This window comes from Poecilia formosa, unplaced genomic scaffold (assembly GCF_000485575.1).
Source record: "Poecilia formosa unplaced genomic scaffold, Poecilia_formosa-5.1.2 Scaffold511, whole genome shotgun sequence".
Taxonomy (NCBI): Eukaryota; Metazoa; Chordata; class Actinopteri; order Cyprinodontiformes; family Poeciliidae; genus Poecilia; species Poecilia formosa.
The window spans coordinates 128,789-152,609 of record NW_006800450.1 but is presented as its reverse complement, the minus strand read 5'-3'; the positions used below and the strand labels follow the sequence as shown (position 1 = coordinate 152,609).

The window sequence follows — 23,821 nt, the reverse complement described above, 5'->3', positions numbered from 1 at the left end:
GGTTTTTCCTGACTGGGAGCGAGAATACAACCTGTTGAATGTGACAGGTAGCCAATCAGAAAGCACGGTGACATAAGAACGGAGGGGAATCCCAAATAGCTAACATATCGTGCAACTGAGAGTCTGGTGGATATCGGAGATGATATTTGGAAATTTTTATTATATGTAAAGGTCATTATTATATATGTTTATTCAGTTCAAAATTTTAACTTTGAAAAAACATAGTTGCCTCCATATCATAGTGCAGCAAATAGAGTGGCTGCTCCCGTCGTCTTTTATTGTTACACTGAGAGTTGTGGTGTGGAAGGAAAACTCGGCAAAGTTGACTGTACCATAAACAAAGGTGATTTATTAGGCCTCCTTCAGCACAGCATAGTTCACTAACGAGACAAAATGGCAGCTTTCCCATCAGTCTCTTAGCTTTCAGTCTCTCTCAAACTTCAGCCAGCAGTCTCTTTATATGCTGTTGTCTCCGCCTTCTCAATTAACTGCTCAGCCAGTCAAACTCCAGCAAACATGGCTCCTTCTATAAAACAGCTGGGTTTGAGGCGGGCCTCCTCCTTAGTAGGTTTCAAGATGGCCGCCACAAGGACACACCCAAAAAGGTAACAAACATTTCACAAACAAAAGGTTCACATAGACATTCTAGAACTTAAACGTTACAGAAAATCTTATTGCTTCTTAACATTTATCCACCGCCTTTTCTTTTTGTTATGTCTTTTATCTCTTAAAATGAGCCCACAAACTGTCACTATTGCCACTATTGCTTCTACATCGTCATCCGTGTTTGGTTATTCTAAATTCCCGTATGTTATGTTGGGGGATTTTACTGGATTATCCTCTGGAATCGGGATGTTCGTGAGTGGAATCGGTTCGTGTGTGGTGTATTGGCCCTGCCGTGTGGCTGAACACGAACCGATCTAACCTGTTGTACTTTTATCAGCTCTGTGGTCACAGAGGTTTGGAGAATCGGCCGACAATTCTTAAATCTTGCCGCCCAAACCAGACTTAAGACTCACAAGCTCTACTCCTCTCCTCTCGATCACTGCCCAAACGCTCTCTGACTCTGGTCGCTATGGTAACGTTTACATATCCCTTCAAAATAAGATACAGATGCGGCACAAAAATGAACATTTTACTTTCGTGAAAAATTTAACTCACGATAATGACCAACGGGAGCCCTGAGTTTGTTTCTCTGCAGCGAGACGGTCCCATCTGGGAGTGATGGGAGACAATGACACCTGAAGTGTTGCTTGTATGCACAGCGTGCTCTGTCTCTATGTGGCGAAGCAGTTTGAAGGCTTCATTGCCTCATTAGCAGCCAGTCGCCGCATGTTACGCAGAGCGGGCTTGTAAAGTGGGACTCACCTACTGGTCTGGGATAAATCCATCCTCCTGTCTCTTCTCTAGTCCTTTTCCCCTTTGCAAAGAAACTTTCCAAAGACACCTGATCTGTTTCTTACTCATTTTGCTGCTTGAGAGCTCAGTGTTAGCACGCAAGTAAAGGATTTTCAAAATAAAAGATCCTCCAGACTCAAGTAATACATAAGACAGAAATATTTAATTATTTCTTGCGCGGCCCGGTACCAATTGGTCCACAGACCGGTACCGGTCCGGGGACCACTGATTTACATTTACATAATATTTACATTTATTTAAATATAAATATATTTACTTTTCAATATTAGTCATGTATATTTATTGTATAAATATAAATAGCTTCAAGTTAACTTAACACCCAAATCCATTATTCAACAACACAACAATCAGTTCGATCATAAAAATCAATCAATCAACGCCACAATCCACCACTTCAATTCAGACGTTGCTGTTAATGGGCCGGCCAGCAAAACTGGAGGCCTGGCTGCCTCTCTGCCCGTCCACAGATTCATCCATTTCCGCACAGGTCGACTAGGATCTCTGATCAAAAGAGTCCGCAACTCCCATCCTCTTTGTTTGGCTTTCTCTTCCGCTTTTCTCATTGTCCGTCCCTCTTTTAGGTCCGTGTGGAACACAGTAAGCGCATGTCTTTTTTTTCTTTTCTTTTTCTGATTTGACTTCACACCTCCCACTCGATCTTTCCATGAACCACTGGGAAGATCGCAGTTCCGCTGTCGTATTTGGTACATCTGGAGTTTTATTCCTCTCTGGCTTGGCTTTCCATTTGTTCCTCTACCGGTATTAAGATAATGAGCCTCCTAACATCCCTGTGAAGAATGCTGGTCTTGATTTTATCTTTCTTTGGTGGATGAGTTGATCTTTGCTTAACAACATGGACATTTATGTCCCTCACAACATCATTCTTGTCGGGATTAGCACTTACAACTTTGCCCGGCTTAAACTGTCCTAAGTGCATTTTGGTCACACAACCAGATGATGTCCCCAACAGCAACATTTCTCTGGGAAGCGTGCCATTTGCTCCTCACAAAAAGGTTGGGATCAGCCAGCTGCCTCCAACTGTTCCAGAACTTAGTAACCTCATTTTGCATAGCTCTAAGTCGTTTGAATGAATAGCTGGAAAAATCGAACATTTTCTCATCACCACTCTGAGATGCTCGTCCAAGGAAAAGACTGTTAGGAGTGATGTACTGAATACAACCCTCTTGACTCTGTATTCTGGCATTGATTGGGCGCTCATTTGCAAGATTGGCAGCGTTATAAAGAGTTGCATAAAATTCACTAAAAGTTGATGCAAATTCTTGACCAAGACTCTGGAAAGCTCTTTTCACAATGCCAACAGCAGCTTCATCAGCTCCGTTCCTGTGAGGTGAGTCAGCGAGAAGGATTTTCCACACCCACTCAGTCCCATTCTTTACTGCAGTTTCTTTCAAACCTGATATATTTTGGGTGCCCAGATATCTATACAGCTCCTCCAAAACTGGTTTTGCTCCAATAAAATTGGTGCCTGCATCAGACGAGATCTTCTGTGGATAACCTTGGATCGCAGTAAATCTCTGATAAGCCATCAGGAAACTTTCAGTGGAAAGCGAGCTTGCCAATTCGGTGTGAATAGCTCTACTGGTCATACAGCAAAAGACGACTCCCCAGACCTTAATCGTCACCCTTTTTTTGACATCATCTCTGACATGATAAGGCCCGAAGAGATCGACTGAAATGAACTTGAAAGGAGGGGCAGGCTCAGCCCTCTCAGGCAGCAAATCACCCATTAACTGCTGACACTTCAGAGTTCGAGCTTTCCTACAGACCATTCAGCTGTCAACAATCTTTTGGGCTATCCTCTGTCCTTTTACAACCCATGCTTTCTGCCTCATCCTCAGTAGGGTCCCAGCAATTCCATCATGTGCAGCATTGTGAGCTTCTCGGCCCAACAGTGTTGACACCCAGGCATCATGGGGTATGATGGGAACTGCAACTCTGTCTTCTCTAAAGATCTGTATACTGCTGCCACAGACTAATAATCCAGACTCTTTGTCTTGATAAACCACCAACCTATCTGTGGTTGTGTTGGGAAAGTTGGCACCCATCTGAGCAGCAAGGAAAATGTCCCTGAGAGCATATCAAGATCTTGAGGGCTGGCTCCTCAGCAATGTTTTGATCCCCAGGAATCCACCACCAATCTTGGATTCTTGTATTGCTCTGGATCTCTCCAATTCTATTTGCAAAGAATGATTGAAACCCATAGCTCTCTCTTTAAATTGCTCCAAGAACTGTTTATCAGTGAGGTGATGCCACCTCTCAATTTTGATTTGGCTGTGCATCTCAAAGTACTTCTTTAATCGTGATGCGAGCACAGCTCCACATATCTGTGCTTTAACAGCCTCAGCTTTTTGATCCAATGGAGTTAGCCTAGCCTTGGATTCCACCAGCCTGATGATTGGGTCTTGAACTGATCCCCACCTCAGATGCAACACTGCTCCATAAGCATATTCACTTCCATCTGAAAATGTAATTGCTAAGGAGTCACTGCAGTTATGAAAGGGAGTTAATGCTCTGTCAAATTGGATCTTACTAAGCTGAGTGTACTCTTCAAAGTGCTTGGTTGCATCTTCTCTAAGGCCATTTGAGAGTGCTAAATCCCAGGTGTCTTTTACTTGGTTACTCACATTCTTTGCCTCTTGGAAGGCTTTCCGCACCAGGATTACCCCCTTCTATTTTGCAGGAGTTACCAAGCCAAGTGGGTCATACAGACCAGACACCTGACTAAGGAGCTCTCGCCTTGTCAAAGGATTTGGTGTTTGACTTCTGATTTGGTCCAACTGGAGGTCTTGTCAAAGTCGCATCTTTTTTTTCCCTTTTTGAAAAAATTATGCTAACTATGACATGGAGTTTATCCTCCTCCACAGTGTACCCCAGACCGAGTACTTTATTGTCCTCATCACGCATTTGGTTTGGTAGAACCATGGTCTTTCCTTTCACTTCATCCTGTTTGTTGTTACAATCTTTCCTCCCACTTTGCCCAGAAAACACCCAGGGTTTAAGTTTGAAACCACCAGCTTTAAGAATGCACTCCACATTTTCTGTGATTTTCTTTAACCTGTTTGGGTCATTGTGGGACGTCAGAATGTTAACATAGCTGTTATTCTGGATGACTTGCCGCTCCTCTTTAAGACAAATAAATGAGAGTAAATTTGCAGTTTCCCGCATCGCCAACTGTGCAATGCATCCTCCAGGTTTATCTCCAATGTTCACTCTTGTTATTGCATAATCTCCAACTTTTTCATCCTCTGAATCACGCCAAATAAATCTGTGCAGGATAACTTCTCTTTCTTCCAGTCAAACAGAATTATACATTTTCTTTATATCTCCTAATGCAGCATAAGCTCCTTCTCGGAACCTTAATGGGACAGCACGGATCTGGTTTAGGACATCTGGGCCTTACATCAGCAGGTCATTCATACTTGTCCCTTTAAATTTCTGACTGCTATTCCACACAAGTCTTACAGGAGTTGTCACAGAGTGTGGATTCAGAGCAATTAAGTGGCTTACATACCACACTGGGCCTTTCCATTTGCTGATTGCTTCCTGAGACAATTTCATTGCAGCTCCACGCTGAAGCATGTCATGCACTTGTTCAGTGTAAGCAGCTTTCCAGTCAGGTTCTTTAGTCAGTTGCTTCTCTGTTCTAAAAAATGTAGCTTTGACTGCATTTCTGTTGTCTGGCAGGGATGCTAAATCTTCCAGCCATGGGTGCCTAGCATGCCAATGAGGTTCGTCAGTGTGTCTGTCTCCTTCATTGCAGGTGAGGCCTTCCTTCACTATTTCAAGCTCCCTTTCTTCAGCAAGTGTCATCGCTTTTCCTCCCAGCTGACAGTTTCCACAAAGACAACCTCCACACTTGGGTTCACAAGCCGCGCCAATACTGTCCCACCTCCACCACTCCAAGAAATCTAGGCTTGTAGTTGCAGTCTTTGATGCCTTAAGTTAGATGGAGACCTGATGATTTTAATGGTGGATGCTGTGGGATTTCATGAATGAATTATTCATATCTCACAGCAGCTGTCCTCATTGACCTTGCAAAATGTCTTTTGGTTGTATGAACTGTCATGGCAAGTTCCTCAAACAGTTCTGGATAAGTTCCTCCAACCACTTTTCCTAAAGTGCCATCCCAGAGTACAAGGTTCCCCACAACTCTAATTCTTTGTGGTGTCAACTGACCTTCCCTGTGGCTTACGAGTAAGCTTATTTCTCTGGGTCTTACAATTTCATCCAGTGGCACATCTGGAAAAAATCTTTGCAGCTGTTTTGCTTTAACATGCTTATGAATATCTGCAATGCTGTCAAGTCCATAACAAACAAGCTGGTAAGGTTTAAAAGTGCCTCTGGAGGTTTTCACACAAATCTTCAGGAGGTAACGTTTTGTCTCCACGCAAACTTTCATCCCTCCAACTCCATGGACAATGAGCGTGATCTCCTTACTTTTGAGGTTTAATCTGCTTGCAGCCTTATGTGTTATGTAATTTGTATCTGATGCCAAATCAAATTAATCTTTTGTCCAGCATTTGCAGTTACTTCAAGAAGCATCATTAACACTGGCAGTTCCTGCACTCCACTATCCATCAGAAGATTTGACTTATTCTGAGTTGTATTAAAGACTTTAGATGCAGTATTTGAAAATACATTTCTACAATGTTTGGCCAACTCGGGTGGCAATTTCTTAAGAAATTCTTCTTGATCCTGTGTGTACCTTCTGCTACTTTGTCGTCTTCTGGACTGATTTGGTTCCTCCTCTGGACTGTGTTGCTTTTCTTAGCTTCAGCACTTGGGCATAGATAATAGTGATGTGGATCATCCCCATTCCTGCAGCTTTGATTCTTGCACAAAAACCCAGGTTTGCAGTATGATTTATCATCATGTATTTCCAAACACTTGGTGCATGCTCCTACCTTCTTGACAGCAGCTCTTTTCTCAGTTAATAATGTTCTGAACTGTTTGCAAAAGTAGATTCTTTTTCTGTGCTTTCCATCGCCATAGACAACACAGCTTGCAAAGTCATCACCTGCTTTGACTGACTTGGTTCTGGCGTGTCTTTGCTCCACTCGGGTCTCTCGTCTACTTGACTCCTTTCTCAGTTGCTCTAGTTGCTCATAAATATTTTCTTGATCTTTCAGAAATGCAAGGAGGTGATCAAATCGATTCTCTGGTACCACAGCATTCCTTTTATCAGAAGAATAAATGAGCCACTCCTTCTTCAAAGCTTCAAGAATCTTAGTTTCAATTGACTTTGTCACCAGAGGGTTTTAATGGCGTCGGTGTTTCCAAGGTCACTTAAATCCTTAAGAGCTTTCTCAACAGCTTGAATCAACTCCACAATTCTTCTTGGCTGGTAACCTCTAACTGCAGGAATTCTCTGTAGCTCCTCCACAATTTCATTTGCAATGGCTGTCTGATTTCCATAGCGGTTCTCAAGGACTTGAAAAATATCTTCTGGTGTGCTATAGGAGGTTAAGCAAAGGTCTCGTAATTTTCTCGTATAGACTGTCCAGGAGCTGCACTTTTTTCAACTCTTTTGAACCGGTTGGTTCTCCTTGCTTTTGAAGTGCTTCCCAGTCCCTTTTCCATCTGTAAAAATCACGTTTATTTCCATGAAACTTTGGGAGAGATGTTGGTTTCAGCTTGATTGTTGGTAAAGAATAATTTTGGGAAGTTACAATTTGCTCCTTTTTTTTCTTCATCTTTTTTTAGCTTTGCATGAATGAACTCTGTTGTCCTGGAGACCAGATTGGGGACACTAAGTTCCAATCCTCTCAGCCGATCTTGGATTTCATCCAGATGGCCATGAGGGATCCATCTTTTCCAGTGACAATGAGCTTCTTTTGCAGCTGTTACGAAAATAAATTTAAAATAAGCTAGTTTTAAAACTTAACATGTCTTGATTCAAATAGTCTAATTGTGGTTTTAAAATCAGTAACGTATTCTGGCTTTTTGACCTTTATTTTACCTGTAGTTACAGCAGATGATTTGCTAGGATCGTTTGAATTGCCTTTTGTCTGTGTGGGAAAACAATAAAGTAGAAGTTGTAGCTTTTCACAGTCATCTGTGAAAGGCCGTAAACACAGCAGGAGTTCCTGGCTTGAGAGAGGGTCAGAGATAGCTCCTGGATTGGATGAGCAAAGATACACCTTATTTGAATAAATTAAAGATAAGAATACGCCTTCACTATAAAACTTTCTACACAGAAGTAACAAATTAGATTTGCTTTTGCAATTCTCCAAAGACGTCTTTGCTTTTCTTTCTTTCTTTCCTTCTTCTTTCCATTTATGTCAGGTAAGCGAATGTATGTCTCTGTTGTTCTGCAGTTTGTGTTGTAATTTTATGCGTTGTCTTCTATTAGATTAAACTGCAATTCTGTGACGTCAACACGGATTACTGTTTTCTTCTGAGTGACTACAGGTGGCCGTCGCGAGAGGACCCGGGATCACAAAGGAAGAGAGAGAGCCAAACTTTTTCCAAAATTAACTAATTCATAAAAATATTCCTTAACACAGCCTTTAAAAGTTCCTTCAGGTGGCTGAGAGTGAAGTCATATGCCTCTTTTTCCACTCCCGGTTTAATAGTGGCAACATGCCCACATTCTGATTCTGCTACATGAAGTGCAATTAACAGTTCAGTCTTTCCAAAAGTTCTCCACAGGGTCTCCTGGATTAAGCCTTTGCTTCACATTCTTTTGCTGTTTTTTCCAGGTCAGATTTCTGCTGTTCAATCAGTACGGCTTCTTCATCTTCACCCAATTTGGATTCCACTTCTGCGATGAGACTTGCTTCCAGATCATAATTTGCTGTCATTACTTTTCCAGCCTCTATGTTGAGCTTATGGAAACTGTCCTTTAATTCCTCTTCAGTCATGTCCTCATGTGTCCGAGTTATATTATTGATCAATCAACTTAGGGACATCTTCGCTGTCGTTCTCTCCATCTTTAATTGTTCAACAGTCTTCCCATTAGCTGACTCTGCCATCTTTTGAATCATTCTCAGTTGTTCACAGATGTGAAGCAAACAAATGTCAGCAACTGTCTCTTCTTTATCAAGATCCTTCAATTAGTTTTTTTTGTTCTCCAGCAGTTTGTAGCTAGTTTTTACTGTCAAGTTCTTTTTTAAACTGTGCAGCTTCCCCACTTGAAAAGAGATGGATAAATTGATGCAAACTTTAATCAACAAGATTTTACTTGAAGGACCAATTTTATCCTCCATTTATTTATTAGTGTGTGTCAGGACATGTTCACAATTGGTCCAGAAGCCGGTAAAAACCTTTAAACAAACCCAAAAAGAAGAAAAATAAATACAAATAGCTTCAAGTTAACTTAACACCCAAATCCATTATTCAACAAAACAAAAATCAGTTCGATCATAAAAATCAATCAGTTAATGGGCCGGCTGGCAAAGCTGGAGGCCCGGCTGGAGGAATGTAGGCAACCTTGCAGTCCAATCTCATAAACAATAAGGCTTTTGTCTTTTGTCTTGTCTTTGGCTGCCTCTCTGCCCATCCACAGATTCATCCAGTTCTGCACAGGTCGACTAGGATCTCTGATCAAAAGAGTCCGCAACGCCCGTCCTTTTTGTTTAGCTTTCTCTTCCGCTTTTCTCATTGTCCATCCCTCTTTTATGTCCGTGTGGAACACAGTGAGCCCATGTCTTTTTTCTTTTCTTTTTCTGATTTGACTTCACAACAACTGAGAGAGCCCAATGCACTGAACACAGGGTTTCTGCCAGTGTATTATATGCCTGGCTGCCCGCCATGCTTTGCTAGCCCTGCTGCCAGGCTAAGCATTTCTTGTTTATGTTTTTAGAAAAATTAAAAATAAAAAAATAAAAAAAGCAATTTTATTTTTTTTGCCGTATTGCAGTCGTCTGTTTCTCTAAGCGTTTCACTGCCAGAGCAGATTTATTCTTAAAAGATATGTTTATAGAAGATAGGTTTATAGTTTATGCATTTAAAACCGGCAGCGCACTGACCAATCACACCGCTGGCACCTCTGCGCGTTGCCTCGCACGCTGCAGCAGATGGATGACTTAAGTTTACCTCGGCGCGGATCCACGCCTCCGTTCACTCAAACTGGACACAAGCTAACCTGTATGGATATTTGCATCAACCCCCTGTGAATAATTATGTTTCTTTCCAGAGTTTTTGATCAAGGTAGGAGTTTAAACCCCACCGCGTTAGCTCTGGTTGCGCAGCTCTACGTGAACCGCAGGAATAACTTGTAGTGGAGCTTTCAGAGGTGCATTGAGAGAGCGGTGAGAATGATTTATGTTTGTGGACAAAGAATTTTGTGCGGCTTTTCCATCTCAATACGCTGTCCAGCGCCCGGCTCTATCTGTGCTGATCAAGTTTATGTCTGTGTTCCCGGTTGGTCGGAGCGTTGCTGGTTAACGAACCAGCGCTAACCTCATCATGCAGGTTCAGCCTGGTGAGGCGCTTTCGCACTCGCCGCTTCGCAGTCACGCATCATGCTGGTTGTATATTATTTTATTATTAGTAATAGTATTTTTCCAGTTACATGATGCATCAAACCATACCAAATGCTTTGTCCACTTAGTGAACCAGAGTTAATGCGCGCGGCTGAGAAACTCGTCCCATTAACTGGACCAACCAAAATAGTTTCTGTGTCCCCTTGTTAAAAACTCAACAGACACAAAATGGAAGAGCTACTAAAGCCACATTAGCAGCATTAAATTAAATATCCCGTTTGTTGTGCATCTCTGCGTAGCGCAGCGGATTTAACTCATCATGCAGGGCCAGTCCAAGGCTGCATGAGGCCTGGAGCAGAATGTGACTTAGGGGCCCCTCTTGCTGCTAAACACATCAGTACCGCTTACAACTTCTGTGTTAAATTTAGTGAAATCTGGGAGAGGAGGACTGATTTAATTGGCGAACCTAAAGAGCAATAAGTTATGATCACAGTTTGATTTGTAAGAACAAACAAAGCTCAAACTCAAAGATTAAACTCATAGCATCAGATTGTAGCTACACAGCAAATTCAAAAGTTTTAGATTTCCAGTGTAAGTGTTGTATGTTAAAAATACAGTGTTAATTCACAACATGAGTGTTAGTGTTAGTTTCCCTAAAGAGTTTCAAAGAGTTAAATAAAAAGCAATCCAGTCCAGTTTCTTCTTCATAAAATGAAGTTTTTATATTGAACAGGGAATATTCCACTTTTTTGTTTCAAATTTCATTTAACTGAAACTTAAGCCCACAATTGCCTTGTTAAAATAAATCATCATAATAACTAACCAAATTTTCTGATTTCCCTTCCTAATTCTTGAATTTTACAAAAAATATTTTTCTCTTCCTTGAAGCATCTGCTATAGATTTGCCCATAAAAAAAAATGCTTCAGTGGTATGGAGAGAAAATGGTCTCAAAATAACCGTGCGTGTGTGAAACTGGATTTGTAATCCATGTAATCCTCTTCATATGTAACTTTGGATATTTGTATCTGTGAAACATGACTTGTAAACCATAAAAAAAACATTTTGTGCGCAACTCCAGGTACTTGTAAATATGTGGTTAAATGCACACAGTACTATTAAGAAACAAATACAAAATAAAAGTACACATGCACAATTACAGTCTCTACAAACATAAAATCTTACATACAGATTTGTCAACTTCAACCTCACAAATTTGATATTTATTAATTCAAACCTCCTCCTACAGCTACAAATGTTAACTGTGCACGAGTCGCCTGATACAGACAAAACTGCATTCACACACAGATCAGGTTGCAAGCGCACAAGGATTTTTGAGACTTATTTTTGAGGTTTATATAATGTTGCACTCCTGCAGCTTTTTCACTGCAGTGAAAACCTTTTCTCTGCCAGCTCTTTAGTTATGTCACTAGCAGAATAAGTCAATGCTGGCCTGGCAGCGCAGCTAATGACAGGGAACTTTATACCCAAATAATAAAGCTCAGGTAGCATCAGCTTACAAGCTTTGGCACCACAGAGAACAATTGTCATTTTGAAGTCCAAACAGACATGAAGTAAAACAAACCAAGAGAACAACAAAAACATCAGACTACATGGTCACTAATGATGAAACAACACAAATTCAAAGCAGTTATTGTTACTGTTATTGTAGGAAACATCAGTACCTTTTTTTATAGCATGTTACTCATTTTAACCACTTCCGAAAATAAACTGGCCAGATTAGGTGGAGGAGGTGTTCCTTCATGTTCTGCTCATGAAGGACTGCTGCAGGTTCCCACCTGCAGCAGCAGGTGGGAACGTGGCCTGTGACCATTGCGAGATTGTAATACTTTTCTTCATAAGAAAATGTCTATAACCAGACTATACTACCTCAATTAAGGGGAGTGACACTAAATAAAAGCCCCTTACAACATTATTGTCAACTAATCACGTTAGCGAGCACCGACATGTGAGCACGGAGAGCACCTAGTCGGCTGCCAATCTTCTGTGCCGCGCCCATGTGACTTCACATAAAAGAGACTATTCAGATTTTATTTCTTTTTCATTTTATATTTATATCTTTGTGTAATGCCCTGCAACCTGGCAACCTGTTCAGGGTGTACCCCGTATCTCGCCCGAAACATTCGCTGGAGATAGGCACCAGCACCCCTCCCGACCCCACTCGGGACAAGGGTGTAAAGAAAATGGATGGCTGGATCTTTGTGTAAATCAGCATATTTACATTTACCTTTAACTTTGCTCCTGGTACACCGGAACCCTTCACCGTGGGACAAAAATTGTTAAAAACTGTGAAAAAAAATTCTGTTGAAGGATGTTTCCATGTACATAAATAAGACATGGTTCAAATAGTTCCTCTAGTAGACAAATATTAACTTTTTTTATGAAATATGGATTTTGTATTAATTTTTATAATTATTTGTTTTATATTACTATTATTATTTGAACAGACAGCTATTTTTCATTAAAAGTCATGTAATATAGGAACATGGACATGTGTTTTTTACATTCCTGATACAAAAGACATTGTCAAAGAAGATTTTGGAATTTACATTACCTGTTTTCCATCCAATTTTTTTAATTGGACGGCACATTAGAAAAGCAATTAAAATTATGATTTACAGTTTGTTTCGTATGAAAAAAGACTTTAATTTAAGGATCCTGGATCGGGTGTTGATTGTTCCAAGGGTAGACATGGTTGTCTAAAAATATTTGAGGAATTTTATGATATGAAAGAAGTCATACAGTTAAAACGACAATAATCTCTGACGTTGACCATCCATCCATTTTCTATACACCGTTCTCCCTAATGGGGTCGGGAGGGTTACTGGAGCCTATCTCCAGCTAACCTTTCGGGCGAGAGGCAGGGTACGCCCTGGACAGGTCACCAGTCTGTCGCAGCTGATGTTGACCATATGTATGTAAACTTCTGAAATAAAAAATGGCAAAAAAAAATCCTAATAAATGTGTTCACTAAGTTCTCTAGCATTTATAATCATAAATAATTGTAATTGTAACTAATCTAACACAAGAGAAGATTGGTCTCATTTAACTTCAGATTCTCACAATCTCACTTGCAGAAAAAAAAAATGTTCTGCATGCAAACTTGTAGTTTCAACTGTAGATGATTGTATATGACAAATAAAAACTCTTTCATCTGTAGTTCAATGTACACCGAATTTTTGCAAGTTTCTTGTGTGTGTTTGGATGTGTACAGTACCCTTGAGTGACACAAACAGGTTAATGTTGAAGGAATATGCATCTTCATGTTGTAGATATGGGAGAGGTTGGGGATCCTGCAAAATAAGGTTGGAAAAAAAAATTAACAAAGGTGGTCTCACAGTCACAACACTGAAGCACAAATGGAATGAATTTCTATCAAATTAGTAAAGTAAACAAAATGAACAAAATAAAATACGTTTGTTTTAGTTCAGCTAATTTATTCATTGTAGAATGGCAGAACAAAGTGAAAAGGTTTTTTGGGGAGCTGTTATTCCATGGTTATATACCAAAGAGAAAAACAGAAATATATTCTGGAAAAAGTTAAAAGTGTAGCAGAAACATACTTAAACCATACATAGACGGACTCTTGCACACTCTTCATTATTCTAAATTAGTTTAAGAAGGCCTTTGTCGTGATGTATCATTTCACAGATTATTCTTTGATTCTGAGCAGGGCTGGCCCAAGGTGTTATTGAACCTTAAAGGGATCCTAGATTAGTTGAACAACATGTTGGCCTAAATATAGGCCAACATATCACAAACAGCAATTGTTTAGTTAATAGGAAAACTGTTAAATAAAAAATTGCTGTTTGTGATATGCCAATGCTCATAATTACTTCAAAAAAATTGTATCTTTCATAATATTTTTCTCCCATTGAGGTTGCTATTTTTTCACCTTCTGGGTTGGTGATGCGGTTCTGTACTGGAATCTACAAAGTAAACACAGGAAGGCTAACTTTCCCTGAGTTGTTTTTTAACATAATGAGTTTGACTGGTGAAAAGAAAAGACCAATTTCACAATTTCCGAGCCAATTTCTGGCTTGGAAATTGTGAGCCAAAGCCAAACACAATTTCCGAAGGACCTACTTTCAACATTTCTCTAGAAAGATTTTGATTAATTTGTACAGGCAAAACTGATTAAGGCTTTAACAGGTGAGCGTTACCTTTACAAGCTAAAAACAATTGAATTCCAACAGTTTTTGTCCACAAAGGGCCTAAACCAGCAGCCAAGCAAATGTATGGGGGGATTTTACTGCCATAAGTCGAGAGCACACATTTTCACTTTGAAAGCAGAATTTAATTTCGTTGTTCTCAGAACTTGTAATACTTGTGCTTAGGCTTTCAGTTTGAAAGCAGGGTTTCATCTTTTTGTTCTCAAAAAAAGTTCCCTGCTTGCTTGCAGATTCTTTTCTGCTTCTTCAGCACTGCAGCCAGTCTGACACAGTCATCCGTTCAACACCATGCCTTCACCACATAGTCAGAGCAGAGCAGACCCATGTCACTTTGTGTCAATATTGCAAATAAATCATGCATTTGTAAAGCTGAGTACCACTATCAACCAATGCTCACAGGTTGCCATGGCAACCTTTACTACACCAAATTCTAACTCACCATTGGGCGGACAGAGGTGGGGAGGGAGCACTGTGCTCTAAACTATCTAACTATCTAAACCAGGCTGTGATGAAGTTATACCAAACTGCACCAAATAATGCCTAAAAGCATTATTTTGCATAAACAAAAATAATGAATTGCATAAACATGTCTAAATTTGCACAGAAACAAAGAGATAAAACAGTCATCCCCAACCCCCAGTCCGCGGACCAATTGGTACCGGGCCTCACAAGAAATAATTAATTATTTCCGTTATATGCATTACCTGAGTCTGGAGGATCTCTTATTTTGAAAATCCTATAACCGGATTCTCTTGGTTACGTCTTGCGCGCCAACATTGAGCCCACAAGCAGCAAAATTAGTAAGAAACAGATCAGATGTCTTTGGAAAGTTTCTTTGCGAAGGGACAAGGCCAGGAGAAGAGACAGGAGAATGGATTTATCCCGGTAGGTGATTCTCACATTCCAAGACCTTTCTGGATGATATGCGTCGACCGTCTCGCTAATGAGGGAATGAAGCGCTCAAACTGTTTCGCCACATAGAGACCAAGTAAGGACCCTGTGCATAAGCAACACTTCGGGTGTCTCTCTCATCACTCCCAGATGGGACTGTCTCGTTGCACAGAAATAAGCTCAGGGCTCCCATTAATTTGTCGTTAAGAGTTAAAATTTTCATGAAAGTAAAATGTTCATTTTTGTGGCGTGTCTATATTGTGGAAGTCAGCAGAAAAAAGATGAAAAAGTAATTTGAGTCTTGTTTTATTGTCAATGTCTTCCATCCAAAACCAAAAATGGAATGAAGGACAACTGTTGGTGTCTTTTCACCTCACCTTCTCCCCTTCACAATAAGAGCATGTATTCGGGTGTTAAATACATACATTGTATCTGCCACAGTATCTTATTTTGAAGACAAGAGTCAAAGAGTTTTAGGGCAGTGGTTGAGACAAGAGGAGAGGAGTATGGCTTGTGAGTCTTAAGTCTGGTTCATATAGCACAATTTAAGAATTGTCGGCCAATTTTCCAAACCTCTGTGACCACACAGAGCTGATAAAAGTACAACAGGTTCGATTGGTTTGTGTGTCCAGCCACACGGCAGGAGCAACACACGTGAACCGATTCCATTATTACAAACCCTAAAAACCCCAACATACCATACGTGAATTTAGAATAAACAAACACGGATGAAGATATAGAAGCAATAGCAGTAGTGTGTGGACTCATTTTAAGCGAGCTAGAGTCAGCATCACGCCCTGAATGAATGAACAGCCTTATCATTAGAACTATTTTGTCAGGTTAATGATAGCTGAAAAGTGCGGTACCGGTTTCGCTCCAGTTCCTCTCATTATCGTTGATATTCCTTGTACGAAATACTGAATAAACATTCATGCTGTTTCCACACATCATCTCCGATGTCCACCGGACTCTCGGTTTTGGCTTGCCAGGTGTTTAGGATTCCCCTCCGTGCTTACGTCACTGTGCTTTCTGATTGGCTACCTGTCACATTCAACAGGTTACGTTCTCGCTCCCAGTCAGGGAAAACCCCACACGCTGCGATAAAAGGGTCAAGACAATCCAACATGTTGAATGCCCGATTTTAGATCGCAGCGGTCCAACGTTCTACGTAACACAACACACTGCAGGATGATCGGTGACAATATCAGAACTAAGATTGTCGTAAACAGAAAATTGGGACACAAAATTGGAAACTGTGCCTTGTGACTCCCCCGCCCTCCCGGGCCACAGACTGCCAAGCCCTGACCGGTCTGCGGTGATCCAAAGGTTCGGGACCACTGAGATAGAACACTACTAAACCTATCCTATCCTATCTAGACAGTTTATCAGCAAAAAAAAAAAAGTTGATTTGGGGGTTAGTTTCACTTTAAGAACAAAGAAATTAAGTTATTTTTTCAAAGTGAAAATGTGTGCTCTTGACTTATGGCAGTAAAATTCCCCACACCATACTCTGGAACAGTTGCTACTGGATAAGGTAGAGCTACATACGCTGGGAGAAACATAAGAGACAGGAAGCAATGGAAGCTCTTTTAAATGCTAACAGAGCTATAGCTACTGCCGCCAGATCCCGTTCAGGATTTGGATAAAGACCGGACCCTAATCAACTGTTATCAGACAGGACACGGAGCTGCAGACACTAGGAGAAAGATCAGAGATAAGCAGCGCTGGGAATTCTTAATATGTTTACGGAGCTATTNCACATCTAAACACTGCAGGACAGCGGCCCTTGAGGACTGGAGTTTGACACCCCTGTATTGTGAATGACAACCTGTGAACAACAGGTTAAGAAGGCCTTTATCATGATATATCATTTCACAGATTATTCTTTGATTCTGAGCAGGGCTGGCCCAAGGTGTTATTGAACCTTAAAGGGATCCTAGATTAGTTGAACAACATGTTGGCCTAAATATAGACCAACATATTACAAACGGCAATTGTTTAGTTAATAGGAAAACTGTTAATTAAAAAAATTGCTGTTTGTCATATGCCAATGCTCATAATTACTTCAAAAAATTTGTATCTTTCATAATATTTTTCTCCCATTGAGGTTGCTATTTTTTCACCTGCTGGGTTAGTGATGCGGTTCTGTACTGGAATCTACAAAGTAAATACAGGAAGGCTAACTTTCCCTGAGTTGTTGTTTAACATAATGAGTTTGACTGGTGAAAAGAAAAGACCATTTTCACAATTTCCGAGCCAATTTCTGGCTTGGAAATTGTGAGCTAAAGCCAAACACAATTTCCGAAGGACCTACTTTCAACATTTCTCTAGAGAAGATTTTGATTAATTTGTACAGGCAAAACTGATTAAGGCTTTAACAGGTGAGCGTTACCTTTACAAGCTAAAAACAATTGAATTCCAACAATTTTTGTCCACAAAGGGCCTAAACCAGCAGCCAAGCAAATGTATGGGGGGATTTTACTGCCATAAGTCGAGAGCACACATTTTCACTTTGAAAGCAGAATTTAATTTCGTTGTTCTCAGAACTTGTAATACTTGTGCTTAGGCTTTCAGTTTGAAAGCAGGGTTTCATCTTTTTGTTCTCAAAAAAAGTTCCCTGCTTGCTTGCAGATTCTTTTCTGCTTCTTCAGCACTGCAGCCAGTCTGACACAGTCATCCGTTCAACACCATTCCTTCACCAAATAGTCAGACCAGAGCAGACCCATGTCACTTTGTGTCAATATTGCAAATAAATCATGCATTTGTAAAGCTGAGTACCACTATCAACCAATGCTCACAGGTTGCCATGGCAACCTTTACTACATCAAATTCTGACTCACCATTGGGCGGGCAGAGGTGGGGAGGGAGCACGGTGCTTTTATATCTAAACTGGGCTGTGATGAAGTTATACCAAACAGCTCCAAATAATGCCTAAAATCATTTGGATATGCAAAAATAATTCATTATTTTTGCATAAACAAAAATAATGAATTGCATAAATCCTGTTCAGGATTTGGGTAAAGACCGGACCCTAAACAACTGTTATCAGACAGGACACGGAGCTGCAGACACTAGGAGAAAGATCAGAGATGAGCAGCGCTGGGAATTCTTCATATGTTTACGGAGCTATTGCTACTGCCGACCAAAGGCACGTATCATTCATTGTTTCATTTATGGAAGTGAAGGTGGCGGCAGCAGCAGCAAAACACCATCTTAAGCCAACTCTGTCCTCTTCCTCATCTTCATTACCTCTTGCGATTTATACTTTCCCATCAATTTGAACGTTCTTCAAAGTTGAAAAGGCTTAAAGATGTTACTCATTGCTCATTGCACAGTCGGACCTGTAGACATGCCAGAATGCATTGCAGCGTGATCAACATGGCAACGTCCGTGTGACAATATTTTATTAAAATTTATAAAAACGAAATAATCTAAAAGCCTATTGTTACAGCTAATCATGGATCCTTTAAGCAGAATATGATATGTTAACATTTCCACTACTAACAGCATTTCAATAAAGATTTGGTGGAATCTCAGACAGGGACTCTGGGAGAAAATTAGTTATTTGCTGAAAGACAATCGTGGACATACTGAGTAGATTAAACGCAAAATTAAATTCATAGGATCAGATTGTATCTATAGCAAACCAACAATCAAACTGTATTAGTTGTACTTTTATGAAGTAAGCTTGCCAGTTCTGTTCAATCTTATATTTAAGTCTTAAACATTTTAAACTTTTCAATTTATTTATGCTGAAACTTTTTAATCACACAAAGATTAAACTCATTGCATCAGATTGTAGCTATGATAACGCAACAATCAACTAATGAAGATTATTTTTGCACTTTCACAATGTAAATTTGCCAATTCCATTAAAACTTAAATTTCCCACTTGGGGAAAAATAAAGAAATTGGGTGGCCAAAGCACTAGTCCGCCCAATTTTTACCAACCTTCAATCTGCTGTGGTTTTAAAACGACGCTCAAACCACGACTAGAACATTCTGTCCAACGCCGTCATTCAAATCATATAGGTCTTTAGGTTTTTCCTTTCTGAATAGCATAGCATACCAATTATAAACTGGTATGTTATGAACAAGCAAGCAGAAAATGTTATCCAAAATATAAAAATTTATCTATTTCTACCAGGCAGGAAATGTTTTAAAGTATGCCAATTAGATTATTAAAAGCTTAACTAAATAAATATTAGCCTATGGAAGAGGATTTGTGAAAGAAAACAGGTCTTCATTCTGGCTTTAATCTAAAAAAAATCTTGCACATCAGTTGGTGTTAGAAAACTTATAACTTATTGCTCTCAACTGACTAAACATAATGAACAACTTTTGAGTTGATTCTTTCCATTATTTCTTAGCACTGGATTTATAAGCAAGAAACATTAAAAGAATTATTTCATATTTAATTTGTATCAATATATATGTAGACAGAGCTTTAAACTCAAATCCTACGAAATAAACAGACAAAATGTTTTCATAAAAATGTATTTATTACAATAACAGACAAGCAGGTATTCAGCCAATGTTTGGGGAATCATGAAAAAATATTCCTATCCACTATCTCCTCATAAAAGATGAGGAGATAGTGAAGAAGACGATGTAAGGAGGAGGAAGAGGATCACTGGGAGATTCTGGGAAGCTGCTTCCAAACATGAAGCTGAGGCCTCTCCTCGTATGAAACAATAAAATAATAAATATTAAAAAAATGTTCACGCTGCACGTAAGAAGCCAATCGAAGGGAAGAATAATTTACAAACTACAAAAACATCAGAGAAAGGGAATATTAATAACTGGTATTGGAAGAGAACACTGTGTCAATGTTTAGAAGATACTAACATCTTCAGAAGTATCGAGCTCTCCAGAGAGGCCGCGGTTAGCGGGGAAAACACAATCCACCCGCCTGCTAAGCCTGGAGCCGCCTGGCCCCGTTAGCGGAGCTACGCTGCTCCGAAAACTCCGGAGTATATTTCAAAGAAACTGCATGGACTAAGTGTGTAAATGAAGTTATAAGGGCTACTTTCTAGTCTAAAAACATCCTAAAACAATTTTTGTGACAAACTTAACTCCATTTATCGCTGCTGGTGGCGCAGTGCAATGGTGGCCATTTTGCTGGTACAGAGACGACAGGTATGGCTGCAGGATGGTTTGGAAAGCCACTACCCCGTGCTCTGGCCTTTCAAAATAAAAAACTAAACTAAAAACTCAGGTTAACCATTTTTCTCAGTGACCAGATGTCCGGTATTATTTGTTTCTCACAGGAGCATTACTTAAACTGACTTGCGGGTGGCAGAAAATACTTCAGTATATAGCCTGAAACTTGAAAAGAACAAGCTTGTCTTCCTGCAGCCTGCATAATGTGTGTGATACGGTCCCCCTGTGTAAGCCGGACAGAGAGAACTTCCGGGTCAGACCACTTGTCCAAAATGAAATAATGAAAGTCGAAATTGACAGCTTGTTATTCGTTTTTTCCATTTTTGTTTTGTGCACTAAATGGGAAATCGGATAACGAGCCAAAAATCCGATTTCGGAGTTTGGTTTTCTAAACGGAAAACGAAAAAACGTTTTTTCATTTTCCATTTCAAACGAAAAAACGAACTGCCTGAAAATACACGGACCAGCTAGGGTGCGTGTATTTTCTGGCAGTTTCGTTTTTTCAGGCTATGTACTTAGGTATTTTCTGCCAGCTGCAAGTCGGTTTAAGACTTGCAGCTGTGAGAAACAAATGGACATCTGGACACTGAGAAAAATGGTTAGCCTGAGTTTTTAGTTTAGTTTTTTATTTTGAAAGGCCAGAGCACGGGGAGTGGCTTTCCAAACCATCCTGCAGCCATACCCGTCTTGTCTCTGGACCAGCAAGATGGGCGCCATTGCACTGCGCCACCAGCAGCAATAAACAGAGGTCAGTGATTCTTGAGAACAGGGACAAAATGGGTTTTAATTTTCCCCAACAATTTTTAAAAATTATTTCTCAACCTTATGTACTGTATGCATATATGACAAATAATGTTTTGGAAATGTAAAGATGCTAAGGTGCAGGCTCCCAGTTGCAACATTTCTTTTTAAAATTACATTTTTAATCACCTGACCCAGAACTTTGTCATCACCATCTGACAAAAATAAATATAAAATTATTTTTAAAATACCCTATTAGTGATATTTTACTCATTTTTACAGACAAATGCTTCTCAAGAAACAAAAAAATATTATTTAAAACAAAAAACAACAAAAAGTCCATCTGATGGAGTTGACAGTGCATGACAGAGTTGACACAGAACTGAAGGTGGTGACAAACTAGTGAGTAAAATAAAATACTTGATACATGTGAAGTAATGCAATTTATGTAAAATACATTAAAATTAATTAATCGCACATTTAAGTGAGATTTGTTAACAATTTCACTGAAAGAGTCAAAAACTCTAATGGAGTTGACATCTGATGGAGTTGACAAAATGGCATACTACCTCAATTTATATGGTGTTATTCTGAAGGAGGCCATATTGTAGCTCATCAGGTCCATGAAATCTTTACAATATACCAAAATAAAGCATTTGTTTCACAAATTTCATCAAAGTTTTGTAAATTGTCAGTTATGGAGTTGACAAATCATGGTTGTGACAAGCAACTTGGGGATAAAACAGAAGAAAAAACTAAAGAATAACATAAGCTAACCAGAGCTAACTAGCCCTCTTAGCAAAGGAAGAGAAAGGAACTTCTGGGGTCCTCAGAAGTTCTGGTGCCCCCCAATAATGTCTGATGTTTTTACATTCTCTTTATGTCTGACGGTGTTGACAAAAGCTAGGGACAAGTTTCAATGGAGTTGGAAAATATATAAAAAAGATTTTTAATTCAATGTATTGATACTTTTATAATTATTTATATGACTACTTATACTTTATTGTCATAATTTATAATTTTAGTATTTCTTTAATTGTTTTAAACTAGTACTCCGGTTTCCTCCCACAGTCCAAAAAACGTGACTGTTAGGTTAATTGGTCTGTCTAAATTGCCCCTAGGTGTGTGTGTGTGCGCGCATGGTTGTGTGTCTGTGTTGCCCTGCGACAGACTGGCGACCTGTCCAGGATGTACCCCGCCTCTCGCCCGGAACGTTAGCTGGAGATAGGCACCAGCACCCCTCCCGACCCCACTGAGGGACAAGGGTGTTCAGAAAATGGATGGATGGATGGATGTTTTAAACTATTATAATGTGTTGAGTTCTGCTCCGGGACAAGGGATTTTAAAGACAATGTTTAAAATAAAAAACATTCAGCAACCACCAGGAAAACATACATTGTTGTGCTCACATGACCCAGGTTAGTTTAGTCAAAAAACTAAACTAAACAGTCAACACTGACTAAGTAAGTCAGTGTTGACTTACTCATATAATTTGAAAAAATTATATTTTGTGTATATTTTATTCAAATTTTGTGCTTTATCCATAGGACCTGTTTTGTCCCTATTCTCAAGAATCACTGAGGTAAGTTTGTCACAAAAAGTTGTTTTAAGATGTTTTAGGCAAGAAAGTAATCCTCATAGCTTTATTGACACACTTAGTTCATGCAGTTTCTTTGAAATATACTCAGGAGTTTTCAGAGCACCATAGCTCCGCTAACGGGGCCAGGCGGCTCCAGGCTCAGCGGGCGGATGGAGTGTGTTTACCCCGCTAACTGCAGCCTGATCTCGGCAAGTCACCTTGTCATATTCTGCTGCTTGATATCTGATCGTAGCGTCTCAAAGTGTGGCATGAATATTTTAATGAGTTTGCATATATCCTGTTTGATACGTGTGTCAAAATATAATATTCCTCTCTGGAGAGTTCGATACTTCTGAAGATGTTAGTATCTTCTAAACATTGACACAGTGTTCTCTTCCATTACCAGTTATTCCCTTCCTCTGATTTTTTTCTAGTTTGTAAATTCATATTATTTGTGTGTGTGAAATATATTCTTCCCTCCGGTTTATGTGCAGTGTGAACTTTTTTTTTTAATATTTATTTTTTATTGTTTCATACAGACAGCTCTTGAGGAAGAGAGGCTTCAGCTTCAGGTTTGGATGCAGCTTCCCAGAATCTCTGTGATCCTCTTCCTCCTCCTGACATTGCCTTCTTCACTGTCTCCTCATCTTTTATATACATAAATTGTAGGAATATTTTTTCATGATTCCCCAAACACTGACTAAATATCTGCTTATATACAGAGCAAATTTGGAAGTGTTCAGTCAACTCCTACAGAGTTGAATTCAACATTTTGAAAGTGTCTATATCGGTGCACTCTGGATGGTGCAGAAATTACACTTTTGAAAGTGTTATTTGTGATATAGTTGAATCAACACTCACAGTAGATGAAATTAAACAGACATCAGTGTTGATTTACTCAACACTAGTGTGTTTTGTCAAAAGTTGACACTATGAATGTGTTAATCTAACATAGAATGGTGTGAAGTATATATTGACATAGAAATCTGAGTTTTGAAATACTACTGGCAGGGTATGCTGTGGTGGCGCAGGGGTTAAGCACAACCCACATACGGAGGCTCTAGTTTTCAATGTGGCTGTCATGGGTTCGCTTCCCAGTCTTCCCCTTCTCTCATTACCCACTTTTGTTGTAAATTTACTACCAAATAAAAGCCACTAGAACAATTAAAACATTTTTTCCCAGAAACCACTGGCCATCAATAAACCCCAAATTAATTTTAAAAGACATTAGATGCCACTTGAATCAACAAAGACACCAGCACCATTTGCAGTATATAATCTACTTTTATTTCAAAACATCAAACAGCACTGACAGCAATATACAACAAAGGTCATTCATTCATGGTACTTTGCACTGAAGGTGAAGTGTGCTTTGAAAGTTCAGTGGAAG

General features: G+C 39.6%; 1 protein-coding gene across 2 annotated transcripts in view; it reads right to left on the bottom strand.

The window, feature by feature from the left end:
* fah (fumarylacetoacetate hydrolase (fumarylacetoacetase)) overlaps positions 1-23,821 on the bottom strand; it is a 138,398-nt gene that overhangs the window by 20,315 nt on the left and 94,262 nt on the right. The window lies entirely within an intron of this gene.